The sequence below is a fragment of the Dryobates pubescens genome, chromosome 17, assembly GCF_014839835.1.
Source record: "Dryobates pubescens isolate bDryPub1 chromosome 17, bDryPub1.pri, whole genome shotgun sequence".
Classification (NCBI taxonomy): domain Eukaryota; kingdom Metazoa; phylum Chordata; class Aves; order Piciformes; family Picidae; genus Dryobates; species Dryobates pubescens.
Window position 1 is genome coordinate 12,226,379 of NC_071628.1, and position 15,856 is coordinate 12,242,234.

A 15,856-nucleotide genomic window follows, 5' to 3' on the forward strand; every position below is an offset into this window, starting at 1 on the left:
GAGGGAGTTCCACATTTTACCAGCTTCATTATATAATTCCTGTTTTTCCTTTTAATAAGCAAAGCATCAGTATGGTAAAGATTATGGGTTTGTGTGATGCAGTACTACTTTTTATTCTTGGTGAGTTATTTAACTGACAGTAAATTTTGATTTTATGCATTGTACTGCCATGCCAATGCTTGTGACAGTGCAATGAAGGGGTGAAATGGGCACTGGGAGGAAGAGGGAGGGCTGCAACCTCTTTCGGTGGCAATTCCATTTTGGGTTATGACATTGTGCTAATGCAGAATATGGTTTAGGGGAAAGACAGTTATAACTTCTGAAATATGAACAGAATGGGAATGAAGTACTAATTCATGAAACACAGTAGTTATGCATAAGAATAGTTAATTTGATGGTGTTGCTGCACACTACGATTATTTTGGGCTTGTTCTAGTTATCTATAGATTAGTTACTAAGTGTGAAACATACATATAACAATAACATGCTTAGTGTCCAACAAAAAAGCTATTATTTTATTGCTCGATGAGCACATCTTAGTGAATTTTAACTTAAACTTCTTTGATTTTTAAATGTATTATATTATTGCAATACTGAATATTTTACTTTAAGACCCTGATAGCTCAGTTCTTTTTAGTTTAATGAAATGGATCCCCAAACCCCACTTTATGAAAGTGTGCAGGACTGGCTTTTTTTGAACAAATGGTGGAATTGAGACCTTATATACTTTAATAGAAAACGTTCCTGAGTGATGTTGCTCTGCTTTGGATTGTGTATTTTTGGTAGTGTTGTGGTTGATCCTGATACCTTGTGGCACACATTAAGATCTAGACAAACCAAAATGGTGTTGACCATGTGGAAGCTGCAGGAGCGCCGTTTCTGTTGGTGTCTGCAGCTTATTGCTGAGGCAGGATTTGCTCCCGAAGGATTTGTAGCTGAAAGCTTTGTAGAGAGGAGATTCCTCAGCTGTAATCCTTTTGCAGTGGCACTCGCCCCTTGTTCCAGCCAAACGAAACTATCCCGGGGACTCAGCTCCTCTGGGGTTTTGCCTCTTGGCCCAGCAAGATGCATGTCTGTCCTCTGGGCTTTACAACGCTAAGAATAGTGAGGGGTCTTTGCTGTCTTGTCTGGGTAAACTGAAACACAGTTCAGCTTCCAAGCGAAGCTTGTGGTTCCTTCCAGAGCATGGACAATTGCAAGACAAAATGCTCTGGCTCTTTGGGCTGGTACTTATAGATTTCCCGAGACAATAATGGCCAGTAGCTACACAGATCTAGGGATAAAACCCTGATATTGCAACCTATAGAAAGCCTTTCCAACTGTGGCCAAAAGCATGCCCACCTGGCTCTGAAACATGTTCAAGCAAGCCTAAAGCACCAGATCTACTAGCTTCTGCCTCATTGTCTGGTTCAGAGCAACTTTGAGGCTTTTTTGTCCATTCAGGACAGGTAGCCATGTTCCTGAATAACGTACAGACCTCAAAATTAGCAGTGACAAAATGGCAAAAATGCATTTCACTTAGAATCTAGTTTAAAGCAATAATAATAAAAAAAGTTTTAAATATTTTTCTTACCATTCACTAGATGGCAGCTGATCTTAAAAAATGGCTTTATTTCCCCTTCCAGATCTGGTAATTTAAAAGGGGTAGTCATTGATTCTTGGAGAGATCATACTGCCCAGCATTTCCTTCACCCATTTCCAATATGAAACTGAAAAGCCAGCACAGTGAGTGTTCAGAAAATTTTCAGCTTCATTACTGTTTCAGCTTTTTTGTGTTGGGTTCGTTCTGTTATTTTTGCTGTCATATTTATGGGCCAGGTTAACCTCTTTTTGTAAGGAGAACAGACAATTATAGTCTAAAAAGAAAGAATAATATTTATGGTTTACTTTTGTATATATATATAGAGAGAGAGTTTTGACAGAATAAAATCATGTTCAAAATTCTCACTTATTATAACTCACTAAATAAAATTAACAGTGTCTTGTTACAGTAATTCCCTGCATACAAAGTAAATAACTTATTAATCTGATTATATTCTTGGTAAGTTTGCCTGTATCTAGTACCAGAACTAAAAAATTTATTTACAACTGCCAAATTAACACTTTGTTTGACATAGTCTTTTTTAATGGTAAATGGATTTGAAAATGAGCTGTGATTGTCTGTTACTTTATTTAAAGGTAGCTCAAAGTGAGCAGATGGCATGTACATACTTTTGGCAGTATTTCAGTATTTCTGTATGTGACTAAGTATAAATGCTGTATTATACTTAGAGCTAGATATTGCACATTTCAAATACCAGGCTCTGTTAAACAGAGCTTCGTAGACTGTAGATTGTAAAGACATACTCAGAAAAGGAGTGGGGAATAACTTTTGTATGACTGCATGTCTTTATGGGAGCTCCACCCTCAACACGTTTACTTGTTTTTCTAGTGAACATCCAGTCTTGTATCTTTATACAGAAGAAATTCCCATTGCAGTTAGCAGGAATTTTGAATGTGCAAGGCACATGAGGTTTGGCCCTGCATTTCTCAAAGAAAAGTGCAGGAAGTTTCTGCTTGCTGCTGGAAAGCTGTGAAATTACTGCACCTTAGACAACATTTGTGCTGCATTTCTGCTGGAAGTTACCACTGTTACTGCAGATGCAGCAGAAAAAAGTGTGTTCCTGCACCTGAAGCCTTGCAAAAGAAACTCACTTGTCTTAGCCAAGGAAATTATTTTATGCTAAGACACTACATTTTCTTGGGAGTGACTTGAGGCCCAACTGCACATTGCATTCTTTTGACACTTCATGGCCACGGTAGCTTTACCAGGAGGAGAAAACCAGACAGCAGCAGATAATTAAACACAACACATTTATCAATGTGTCAGTATTTGTCTTTAGCACCTTGAGATTAATGCTTAGAGATGGTTGTCTATCTGTTCCAGTATAACAGATAACCCAGTGGTTCACTAGATCTTATTTTAGATATGGAATAGTGAGGTCCTTGTGTGATATTCAATGTAGGAATGAGAGCAGACTGTGGAGAATTACAAGACCATACAAGACTGAGGGATTTAGCAGTAAAAGGCTGATGAAATTCGGTATACATAAATGTGAACTGATGCACGAAAGGAAGAGTGATCAAAGAGAAGGGGCATTTTCATATCTCAGGATAGATGATTCCATGAAAAGGTCAGCTCAGAACCTGAACTGCAAAAAGCCAATAAAATATTAGCATTGAATAAAAGAGGAACAGGACAAAAAGCTTTCCTGTCATGAAATTCTGACTGTAGTTTCTAGGAATTTTCCATGTGCTTTTAAAGAATTTTCAAGAATTCTCAGGCTTGATAGAAATTTTCCTTTCTGGAAACTTCCTTTTTGGAAATTTTCCTTTCTTGCTTTGATTTCTGCCAATGTCTTCTAGGAATGTTCTATTTTCTCTTCTGCTTTCTAGGGATTTCCTGAGTGTATTCTAGGAATTTGCCTAGTGATCTGACATGCTCCCCATGTTTTCTAGGAATTTTCCAGATGCATCCTGGAATTCCCTTTATGGTTTCTAGAAGAAGAATTTGTAGGAATTCTTTCTGTGCTTTGTAGGAATATGCCCACATTCCAGCACTGTACCCAGAACTGTTAGATTGTTTCTTTTCTGCTGTGTTGTATTTACAGCAGACATCTGTTAAATTAAAGTATCCCATGAGAACAAGGGCTGGTGATTTGGAGACTTCTACCAATCACCTGTAGAATGCCTAATCAGCCTCCTCGTTGTGGTTGGGTGGTCCATAACAGACTTCCCTAATGTACAGTGCCACTCCACCACTTCTCCTTCCCTGCCCTTCCCTTCTGAAGAGCTAATAGCCATTCATTGCTGTACTCTAGTCATGACAGTCATCCCACCACATTTCTGTGATGGTGAGTATGTTAACAGCTGTCCTGCTGCACAATGGCTTCTAGTTCCTCCTGTTTATTGCCCATGCTGTATGTGTTGGTATAGGTTCACTTGAGCTGGGCTATCGATTTCACCCCTGACATGGGCATGGCACCCCTAGGCTCATCTCAAGTGAGCTTGGTTTTATCCTCTTCCCTCTTCAAACCTAGTTTAAAGACCTATCAATGATCATTGCCAACTCAACTGTGAGAATCCTTTCTCCCCTTTTGAGACAGCTGAACTCTGTCCCTAGCAAGCCTGGTGCCACGTAAGTGTTCCCATGATCAGAGACACTGAAATGCTGCTTGTGGCACCACCCCCTGAGCCACATGTTAATCAGCTGTGTTTTCCTATTCCTTTCAGTGTTTAGTGCAGTCTTCCCTGCCACTGAAGGGATTGAAGAAAATGCCATCTCTGCTCCTGATCCTTCAATCAATCATCCTAGTGCCTCAAAGTCCTTTTTAATTGCTCTTACACTTCTGTACTCAATCCATACCACTTCCAACCTGTATGACCACTAATTGAAAATAATCAGAGGGCTGTACCAGACTAGGGAGTTTCCTAGTAACCTCTCTGACCCAGGGCCCAGGGAGGCAGCAGACTTCCCCGTAGGATGCATCTGGTTGACATTTGGAGCCCTTTGTTTCCCACAGAAGAGAATCACCTACAACAGTTACATTCCCTTTTTCTTAACACAAGTAGTCCCAGTGCATGGGGCTGGCTGACTCACCCCAAGCAACCCCTTATATGGGCCTTCATCTGCTTCTGTCATAGTATGGCCCTCTAGTTCTGGACCCCCATATCTGTTCTGTAAGGGTAACTGGGAAGGTCAGGGAGGTTGGGAGGGGATTCACCTGCCTCCCTGAGCAGGGACCTGTTTCCACTCCCCTCTGTGTTTTATGTCTCTTCCTCTTGCCTGGTGGCAGGAGCAAAGGGGATCCTCTGCTTCTTGATGAACCTCCATCTGCCGCCTTGACCTCAGGGTCCACCAGTCTATTTCTCTCACACACCCTGATACTCCTCAACCTTTCCGATTTCTCTTCCAGCTTTATTACTCAAAGGACACAAAAGGTGTCCTTTCTGCTGTCCTCCAGTACCAGTGCCAGGCTCAAACACCCCCTGCAACTGGGCACTTGGACAGCTACGTGTTTGTGGGGGAACTCTGTTTGCGTCCCTGCATTTCTCCTGGCAGTGGCTGTTACCTGTGTGATCACCGTGCTGGGTCTTCTTCCAGGGAGGAACTGGTTACGATCAGCTGAGCTCCCCTCTGTACTCAGCGGGCAGCATCTGCTGCCCTCCCTGAGGCTTCTTATCAGGTGTGGTTGTTTCTGCCTCATTTAACTGTGCTGCCAGGGGTGCTGGCTCCACTCACACTACCTGAGCAGCCTGCCCACAAGCTACCAGACATTAGCCCAGGCTTGCTGCCTTCCTAGCTTCAAAAAGCCCCCAAAAGAGCTCCTTCTTGGCCTTTTTCACCATGATTTGCTCTCCTACTGCAGACTTCCCTATACTGGAGCTGGTCTCAGTGATCCTCTGATCCCCTCTCAGTCTTCCCTTCTCCAGGCTAAAGAGCCCCAGTGATTTTTGTGGCCTTCCATTGGATGGTCTCCAGTAGTTCCCTGTCTTGAACTGGGCATCTCAGAACTGGACACCATACTCCAGATGCTGCCTCACCAGGGCAGAGTAAAGTAGGAGGAGAACCTCCCTTGACCTGCTGGCCACACTCTTCATAATGCACTCTGGAATATCATTTGTGTTCTTGGCCAATTAAAAATGGATAAGCTGGTTTCTTTTATGAAATAATACGCTAGGTAAAAATGCTAATGTAGATTGTTTGGTTGAAGGATCATTGTATTACAGAAATGTACTGCTGGAAAAAATATTTATTTTGCCATTACATGGAAATTCATTTATAAATTCATAGAATCATAGAATCAATAAGGTTGGAAAAGACCTCAAAGATCATCAAGTCCAATCTGCCACTCAAGAGCTCATGACTGCTAAACCATGGCTTCAAGTGCCACGTCCAATCCCTTTTTGAACCCCTCCAGGAACAGTGATTCCACCACCTCCCTGGGCAGCACATTCCAATGGCTAACAACTCTCTCTGTGAAGAACTTTCTCCTCACCTTGAGCCTAAATTTCCCCTGGTGCTGTTTGAGACTGTGTCCTCTTGTTCTGGTGCTGGTTGCCTGGGAGAAGAGACCAACCCCCACCTGGCTACAACCTCCCTTCAGGTAGTTGTAGAGAGCAATAAGGTCTCCACTGAGCCTCCTCTTCTGCAGGCTAAACAATCCTAGCTCACTCAGCCTCTCCTCATAGGGCTTGTGCTCGAGGCCTCTCCCCAGTCTCGTTGCCCTTCTCTGGACACATTCAAGAGTCTCAATGTCCTTCTTAAATTAAGGGGCCCAGAACTGGACACAGTACTCAAGGTGTGGCCTAACCAGTGTGGTGTACAGGGGGAGAATGACCTCCCTGCTCCTGCTGGCCACACTGTTCCTGATACAGGCCAGGATGCCATTGGCCTTCTTGGCCTTCTGGGCACACTGCTGGCTCATGTTCAGCCTGCTATCAACCAGTACCCTCAGGTCCCTTTCTTTCTGGCTGCTCACCAGCCACTCTGACCCCAGCCTGTAGCGCTGCATGGGGTTGTTGTGACCAAAGTGCAGCACCTGGCACTTGGACTTGTTGAATGCCACCATGTTGGACTCTGCCCATCTGTCCAGCCTGTCAAGGTCACTCTGGAGAGCCCTTCTGCCCTCTAACAGATCAATACCTGCTCCCAACTTGGTGTCATCTGCGTATTTATTGATGATGGACTCAATCCAGATCATCAATAAAGATATTGAGCAGGATGGGGCCCAGCACTGATCCCTGGGAGACACCACTAGTGACTGGCCGCCAGCTGAATGTGGCACCATTCATCACCACTCTCTGGGCTTGGCCCTCCAGCCAGTTCCTAACCCAGTGCAGAGTGCTGCCATCCAAGCCACGGTCTGACAGCTTGGCCAGGAGTTTGCTGTGGGGAACAGTGTCAAAGGCAAATTACTTGCCTCATTCTTGTTTTAGTGGTTTATAAGGGAACATATTAAAACATCTTTTAGAATGGTTCTAAACTGAATAAGCAGAACTTTATTTATATACTTTCCACATTTTTTTTCCCTTGCAAAAGAAGGACAAGATTTCTAGGAGAGGCAAGACTATGATTTAGTTCTAGAAATACTTATATTATCTATACTTGGTCATAAGCATAGTTGATTAAAGGTAGTTACATTAACTCACAGCACACAATAGCCTATTATCAAAAGAGTTGAAGATGAGAGTTTATTATGTCATTCCTGCTACCAAACAAAAAAACTCAAAGCAGCCTAATTGTGGGAGGTTTACTAGCACCTTCAGCTTCTTGAGACAACTGAGGTCTTGGTGTTACCTAAGAAATTATGATTATATTGGAAAATCTGACTTCAACTTAGTACCAGTAATTTGATACAGATAGACCACATGCAGTGGTAAATCATGAATTCTGTTAGTTAAACCATTGTGTTCTGAACTAAATACAGTGTATTTGTTTTTTCTGCTATACCAATTGTTCTTTCAAGCATCAAATACACTACAATATTAATAGAAGTCATCTGTGTTCCTTAAAAGGAAGAAGTAACAATCGAAGTAGAAAGGGACCAAGACAGCAAAGAGCAGTCAGGAATCATGGAATAAGCTCCATTAGGGTAATATAAAGTAGGAAAGTGTGAAGGAAAAAGCAGGAGGCTCTTTGAAAAAAAAACCCCAAACCCAGCAATTTTTTCTGTCCTTACAGTGATACATGTATTTATGGGAGTGTGAATGATGGTACAGATAATATGTCATTGTGCTTTAACTGAAGAGAAATTTTTGCAACTCTTTGGAGAGAGAGTCAATCCAGCTGCTGGTAGGAGCAATTGTCTTTGAGTAGTATAATAGTTTTACCCTCTGCCATTGGGAGGAGACTTATGCCTTCAGCATTCCCCTTTCCTCAAAGAAAGATTTTGGAACAAAGTCAATGCCCAAATATCAACATTTTTTCCCTTGTCATCATCCCTTAAATTTATATCAATTATTCTAGACTTGTATAAATTTTCACTTCTGTGTCTGTGTTTTTTGCCTTTCCGTTTTCAAGCTGCTTTATTTTCTCTTACTGCTCTTTACATTGTTTAATGCTTCTGGAATAAGCCACCTTTTCTACTTCTCAGCCTTACTGATCTGATACTGTTAGGACTGTTAGGACTTAATTACAGAGGAAGCGGTAATTACTTCAACACTGTCAGAAGAGTCCCATACCTCAGAAGATAAAGCAATGCAAAACTTTTAAGAGAATGAAATACTCCTTTAAAACATACTGACTTTCAAGTGCTGGAAATTAAGTAATGTCATCCTGTAATGAACAGTGGTGAAATAAGACCACAGCAAGAATTTTCAGCTTAGTTTCTGCTACCCCTGACTATGGAAGTTGGGAGATTTATTTATTTATGTATGTATGTATTTATTTATTTATTAAGATGAGGTTGAAGATTCACACAAAAATAATAATGAAGGCATATTTCCTTATTTCTGGGTGTGATATGAATTGGGCCTGTATGGGAAGTGGTTAAATTCTTGCTCATGTAAAAATACTGTTTTCTGAAATGTTCTGTTACTGTTTTATGTGTTGTTTGAGCAGAGCACTGTAGAAAAATGATGAGCCAGGTAAGTTAAGTGATGTATCTATACAGTACTTAAAAAAAAAAAATAGCTAAATTGTCTGTCTCATAATGAAAATAGGTCACATTTGATTTCTCAGGCTGTATGCATGTTTGTCTTGAATGTCCTCCTGTTTTGATGAAAGCATCTGTTGGTTGATGTTTCCCTCTGTATAATCTTTGGAGATGTGACAACAGACTTTTAAAGAATATTGTCAACTAGTATATATGAGCTTGGTTGTTTAGAAGCAACCAGCTATCACTATTGATTTGGAAAAAGGCTAGAACTGTAATAAAAGGGTGAACAGGAAATCCCATGAGAAATAAAATTACTGTTGATTTTGGAATTTTCTTTCTTAATTTCCCTGCGAACACGGAGAGGGCTCTGTAGATGCCCGTGGGTGGCAGGACAGCTTAAACACTTAGGAATGTAAAGTTCAGATGCACTGGTCTGTTTTTAAAATTAGCTGGACTTGTACATTACTTCTGTTTAAACTGAACGTTGCTTAGGTGCACTTTTGTTCACTTGCAAAGAACAGAGTTATGTTTCAGAGTGCACAAGGAGCCTAACATTTAGAAACAGTGTTAATGCCACCTGTGGTTAGTGTGTATGGGACAGAGCTTTTGGATTTTCTTGAGGCCACAAAATGAATTCTTACCACTTAGTGATATTCCTCAAGAAACCTGGCACATGTTGTCTAATTGCAATCACTTGATTTCATGAGCGGCCTACTATTTCTTTCATTTTAGGGTAGGGACAGGTAGTACTGTAATGTTAGTTATGGTAACGTTAACTGAGTAGAAGCAGTGGATGTGCCTCAGCCAAACCTAGCCCAGTCTAACCTAGTTTCAGTGTAACTTTTTGTTACCTTTCATGGTTAATGTCACTGTGGATAAAATGACATCTCTTTCTTTAAGATGCCGTTTTGCTTTTCTGCATTCATAGTGCTCTACTTCTGTCAGCTGCAGGTCTACAGCACAGTGTACAGCACATTAAAAAGAAGCATCTTGTTTATTTATGTTACATTGTGTTAAAGTGATCATTCAAACTTCCTTTGAAACCATATCTATCGCATAAAATTGCCCTTTCAAACTTAAAATGGTGGTGTTACTTATAGAAACTATTATCTGGTGTATTACTGTTACTTATAAGTGTGTTTCTAGCTATTGCATCAGTGGTAGATGCAACTCTTTAAAATGGTATCAGCCAATGCTAAATTATGCACATAAATCTACCAGGTCTGTGGTACTTGTATATATTGCCTAAAACTAGTTCCTGTTCCTTTAGCTAGTGCTGCAGAAACTGAACTGAATTTGTAACTGCCAAATAATTGGAAACAGATGTTTAGGTTTGTAAATCAACATAATCACTAGATATAAGGTATTGGGAACAACCTAAAATCTGTGTGTATGGCCTTTGAGAAAGCAAATCTTAAGTTGGAGATAGATCTCCAAGAACAAAGAAGCTACTGCTTCATAAATAATTTAGGGACGTTGACAACTGTAAGGGATCAAGTATGCAATAACTTTGAATTTACATCAGCTTTCAGGTGTTACCAAGGCCAGTCCTGTTCTTTTGTAAATACTAAAGCTGTGTCTTATTTTGAGAAATTGCTGCCAGGATCTCTCTTTCCTAATAAAGGAGTGGGTTTGTGCTTTGATGACTCCTCCTGATGGAAGAATTACAAACTTGTCCTGTCTATAATGAGTTCAGCTTAGTGCTATGATGCAGATGTCATAATTAGACTTTTAAGTTAAATAGCTTGTTCATTGATGTAACTGAGAAACATTCTACTGATAGTGTCTGTTTTGAGATCTTTGTGCTTTAAAGGTGCTTTAGGAAGTTAGCTAACTAAACCCATACAGAATGTGATTTGATTCATATACCTACTTTGTTGTTTTGAAATCTCAACTTATGTGTTCAAATAGGAATATTGTTAGAGGATCTAAGAAAGGGAAAGGCTAGAAGTATTTGTGATAGAACTACCTGTTTCTTCAGAGGTGTAGGCCTCTCTAACTTCGTTGTGCAATGAATAATCCCATTGAAGTAGAAGGTCAGCATCATAGGAATACTTTTCCAAATTCATGTTAAATGGATTCATACTATAGCAGTCATTGGCAGTGAAAATAATGTGTAATACTTGTTTTTGGTTAGCATCCCAAAGAAAACAAAAATAGCAGTGAAGGGGGACTTACTTTTGTATTTCAACCTATCAAGCTAAAATGAGTTTAGGCATAGTTTATTACATCACCCAAGTGGCTGTTGCAACTTGAAAAGCATCATGAACATCAGTAGCCTGAAGAAAATGTACTTCCAGAATCTCTCCCAAAGGAGGCTGTTGTCAAGTATAGTTTCAATTGTAATTGAAAATGATGATTAAAGTTTGTGAAAGATTAAAGAGCATAATTAAAAAGTAATAAGGCTACTTGTCAAATAGAATCTTGCTAATGGTAAACAGCTGTTTGTTATTGTGGTGAACTATGGTCTCTGAAGCAACACCACTGAAATAATTAACCTATTGAAGTTGGTGGAGCTGCATTGAGTCATGGCAGATCCAATTATGAATGCAGATGTCCTTGTCATATTTGATGGCTAGCAGGGTATGAATATTTCCACGGTTAGAATAGAATACAATAGAATAGAATAGAATTTACCAGGTTGGAAAAGACCTTTGAGATCATCAAGTCCAACCTATCATCCAACACCATCTAATCAACTAAACCATGGCACCAAGCACCCCATCCAGTCTCTTCCTAAACACCTCCAGTGATGGTGACTCCACCACCTCCCTGGGCAGCCAATTCCAATAGGTAATCACTCTTTCTATGAAGAACTCCCTCCTAACATCCAGCTTAAACCTCCCCTGGTGCAGCTTGAGACTGTGTCCTCTTGTTCTGGTGCTGGTTGCCTGGGAGAAGAGGCCAACCCCCACCTGGCTACAACCACCCTTCAGGTAGTTGTAGACAGCAATAAGGTGTCCTCTGAGCCTCCTCTTCTCCAGGCAAAGCAACCCCAGCTCCCTCAGCCTCTCCTCATAGGGCTTGTGCTCCAAACCCCTCATCAACTCTGTTGCCCTTCTCTGGACACGTTCTGTCAAGTCAACATTGTTCCTAAGCTGAGGGGCCCAGAACTGGTCACAGTACTCAAGGTGTGGCCTAACCAGCGCTGAGTACAGGGGCATATATTCATTTCCAGAATGTGATTGCTTAAAACTCGCAGTTCTTAATTTCATAAAGATGTGACATTAAAAATAGAACTATTAAAATTGCAAATGCATTAATAAAAACTTCTTATCTTTGCTGTGCCTTTCTGTTCCCTTCAGTAAAAGAGGTTCTTTAGTTAGGAAATTCTTGGCAGTCTCTGCCTTTTACAGAAACAAGCTAGACAACACCTATATTAATCTCAAATGAAACCAACTTCCACCCCCCTCCTCCCCCCGAAGGAATTCTTCAAAATCAGAACTTCAGAAACAAATCAGATTAAGAATAGAATAGAATTAACCAGGTTGGAAGAGACCTTCGAGATCATCGTGTCCAACCTATCATCTGACACCACCCAATCAACTAAACCATACAACCAAGCATCCTGTCAAGCCTCGCCCTGAACACCCCCTGCGTCGGCGACCCCACCACCTCCTCAGGCAGCCCATTCCAATGGGCAATCACTCTCTCTGTGTAAAACTTCCTCCTAACCTCCAGCCTAAAATTTACAAATTAAATGAATGTCCTGATGCAGAGTCAGAACAGAACTAATTCTGTTCAGTGATTTTACTTTTCAGTTCAGTCTGAGTAACTGTATGTTCTGAAATTCACAGTACTTTTTTTGCAGGCAGTGTCTCCCTGTAGTAGTGATAACAGTCGATGTTCATAGTTAGCAACCAAGGGTTTGATGCAGATGAGAATCACTGCTAAAGCTGCAGTACTACTGCAGGGGTGCAGAGGAGTGGACAGTTCAGGTGGCCTGAAACTGACCAGTGAGGTATTCCATTCCATATACATCATATTCTTTATAAAGCTGAGGGATCATGAGGGTCAAGCTCTCTTCTTCAATAGCCAGCATCTGAGGAAGACTCTGTCCATTCTGCCTTCAACATTTTACAATGAAGATTAGAAAGTAGTATTAAAAAATGCCAGCTATAGCTGACTTCTAGGCAGCCTTTACTCCTCTCGATATATTCTTTCCTCACTTTATTTTCTTTTTCTTGTGGGGCTGGTACCTCTACATTTCACCAAAATGTTTGTGCACCTTTACTGTTTCTTTTAGTCTTGTTGGTCAGCTAGAATAATGTTGCAGATAAGTAATTTAAATTTGCAGTATTATTAATATAAATGGATGAAGTTTAGCAAGCAGGCAACATGCAAGCCTTTCACTTTAATGAGGTACACTTCAGTCTGTGCAGTAACCAAGAACACTGAGTAGGGAGATCAAGTGTACTCTGATGAAGAACTTCGAGCGATAGGGAAAGGTATGGTGAAAGCTGGAGAATGTGCCAGAGGGAGGATGCTTGTTTGAGCACTCCTATTGCTCCTCTCATCAGCCAGCCCCGGAGGAGACTGCTTTGTCATGTTTTCATCCCATCCCTCTTCCCATCCCATAACTTTATAGCCAATGTGTGGTGTCAGTTTAGGGGCTGTACAAATAAAATTTTATGCATGTGAACTTCTCTCGACATCATCTATGCAACGAACATGAAATAGAAACAAGTCTAAAGGCTTATGGAGTTTAGCAAAGGAAAGTCATCCACGTGAAAGTGCCTTTCTGTATGGGCAAGTGAACGTGTGTGGCCTGTGCTGCAGTTTGAAATAGTTTCAGCATACGTGCCTTCTCTGCACCTGCCTTGCAGTGACATCTACTGGGAAAGGCAGGAAGCCTGTATTGTAACTGCAACAGTTAATCTCAAATAAATGCTGCAAGTATGCTTTTCCTAAGCATGTATATTTCCCTATGCAAAAATCTGGTGCTGCTGCTAAGATGTAGGTAATATGGAGCATTCCAAAACATATTTTTTTTTAAAAACAGAACTCAAATCAGGTAGAATTGCAGTTGTTTTTTTCTTGTCTGCAGCCATGTATATTGTTGACATATTAAGGAATAATTACAAAATACCCATAATGGCAAACTTGTGACTTAAAGTATTTTAACTGCCATACTGTCTGTTCCAATTTAATGCCTATTTATTTTTTCTTCCAACTTTACAAGTGATACCTAACTTCATTTCCCCCCCCTAAATCTATTTTGTATCTGTCTTTCTGAGTAAATTTGCAGTTGTGTTTTATATCTCTGTCAGTTAACACATTAGCTTTAAGCAAATGACAATAAATGTTTATGTGTTCAGGATATAGGCAATGGTAATTTATCGATAGGTGAATATATGATGAGTCTTTCTGGTCTGTGGTGGTACTTGTGCCAAGACTGGAAAGGTTTGAGAAGCAGGGAAAAATCTAAGTAATGTAGAGGAGAAACTGCATTTTCTTTTAGGAGAATTTCAGAAGCAAAAAATGCCATGTTTGGTAGTGGAGCAGGGTGTGGAGATTGAGATAGAATGAGAAGCTGAGTGATCCCTGTCCTCAGGTAACACAATGACATGAAAGTGGCTTAAATATTTTAAAACAACACTTTAAAGAGAGAAGTATTAGAGAAGATAAAAAAGTAAATATTTTTCAATAATATTATGAAATAACATTACAAAACCACATTGAACATGCATAGTTTTATTAAAGGATATCAAAAAGCTTTGAAGATTTTTGTTTTCCTATCAGCTGATGAGAGAGAGGGATAGTATATTTATTTTGTGGATGATTACCAAGAACTGTAGGTTTCGATTGTTCAGTAGCTCAGGGCAGCCATGTGCTAGTCAATGATTTAGCCCCATTGTTAGAGCCTCACTTGAACTGCTGGAAGGTTGCAAGTGGCTGCAGTATGTGATCATAATGGAGCTTCCTGGACTTTACATAAACTGCTAACTAATTTGCTCCAGTTTTTAAAAATGCTTGGTATATTTTTAACTGAGCTTGCTTTCCCCTTGAATGCCTCTGAAAACTAGTAAAATGTATAACAAAACACAGCAAGATGTAAGAAAAGTCAAGCACATAGGACAGGAGGAAGAAAAATAAATCTTGTGTCCATTCTCTTGTATTTATGAAGAACTTATGCTGAAGATAGTGGAGGCAAATCTGTCATGCCCCCTGTGAGAGACAAAGTAATTACTCTTGGCAGCAGTACAAGTAATTAGGAGTTGGGCTCTCAAAGGTGTAGTGTAAACAGTCTCAAGCTAGTTTTAATCTTGGACAAAATATATAAAAGTAGCAGGTTGGCTGTGGCAGCATAGAGCTCAGTAGTGCATGAAATTAAACCCAGAAACAGTTCTCGGCTGTGCTTGTATCCTTGCAGGCAGCGCAGATGCACAAGAATTTCATGAGAAACAATCTTGTCTCCAAAGCCACAACTTATTTAAAAAAGTTTATTGTACATTATAGAAAATCAGCTACCATAGCTACTGCCTAAACAGAGCTCTATCAGTGACTACAATAGCATTGCGTTGGCGCAGATCACACTAATGCCTCTTCCTTGACAGGAAAGTAAAATAAGCTCTTACAACTGCAATTGCTGTGGTATCAGAGTACTATATAGTCACTAATATATTTATGTTACATTATGTAGCTTACCTTCATAGAGGTTAACATGTCTGATTATTTTGGTGCAAAACTCAAACACTGAGTTCAGTCTTTAATGTAGACTTCCCTTAGGACCTTTCGCTGTACACGGTAGGGTGCCAGGGGTAAGTGAAGGTAGCAACATTGTCTCTTCATGCAGGAGGTGGGGAAAAAAAGAAACACATTGAGATACTAAAGTTGGTTATGCCTCAAGTGTCTATGGAAATGCTGTGTTAGTTTTGTTAAACAACTACAAAGGCTGAACACTTCACAGAGAGATCATTCTTCTGAGCTGACAATCACAAGGCTAGATTCTGAGCAAAATACTGCAGCAGTATTGTTGATCTCCTCACTACTGTTGTTTGGCTTCCAGTTTGAGGCTTTGCCTGAAGGCTCTAGTAAAATGTTAGAATTCTGGTAACTTTAAACAAACACTATTTTTTTAGAATTGTGTCAAAGACAATTATGTCAAAGACAAAAGCAAAGTATTCATGAAGAACTTGATCCATTGATTCGGGAGGAAGACATTTAAATTAAACCCCAGTAAGTTGAAGGAAGCCATTTTGTTCTGCTATGTTGAA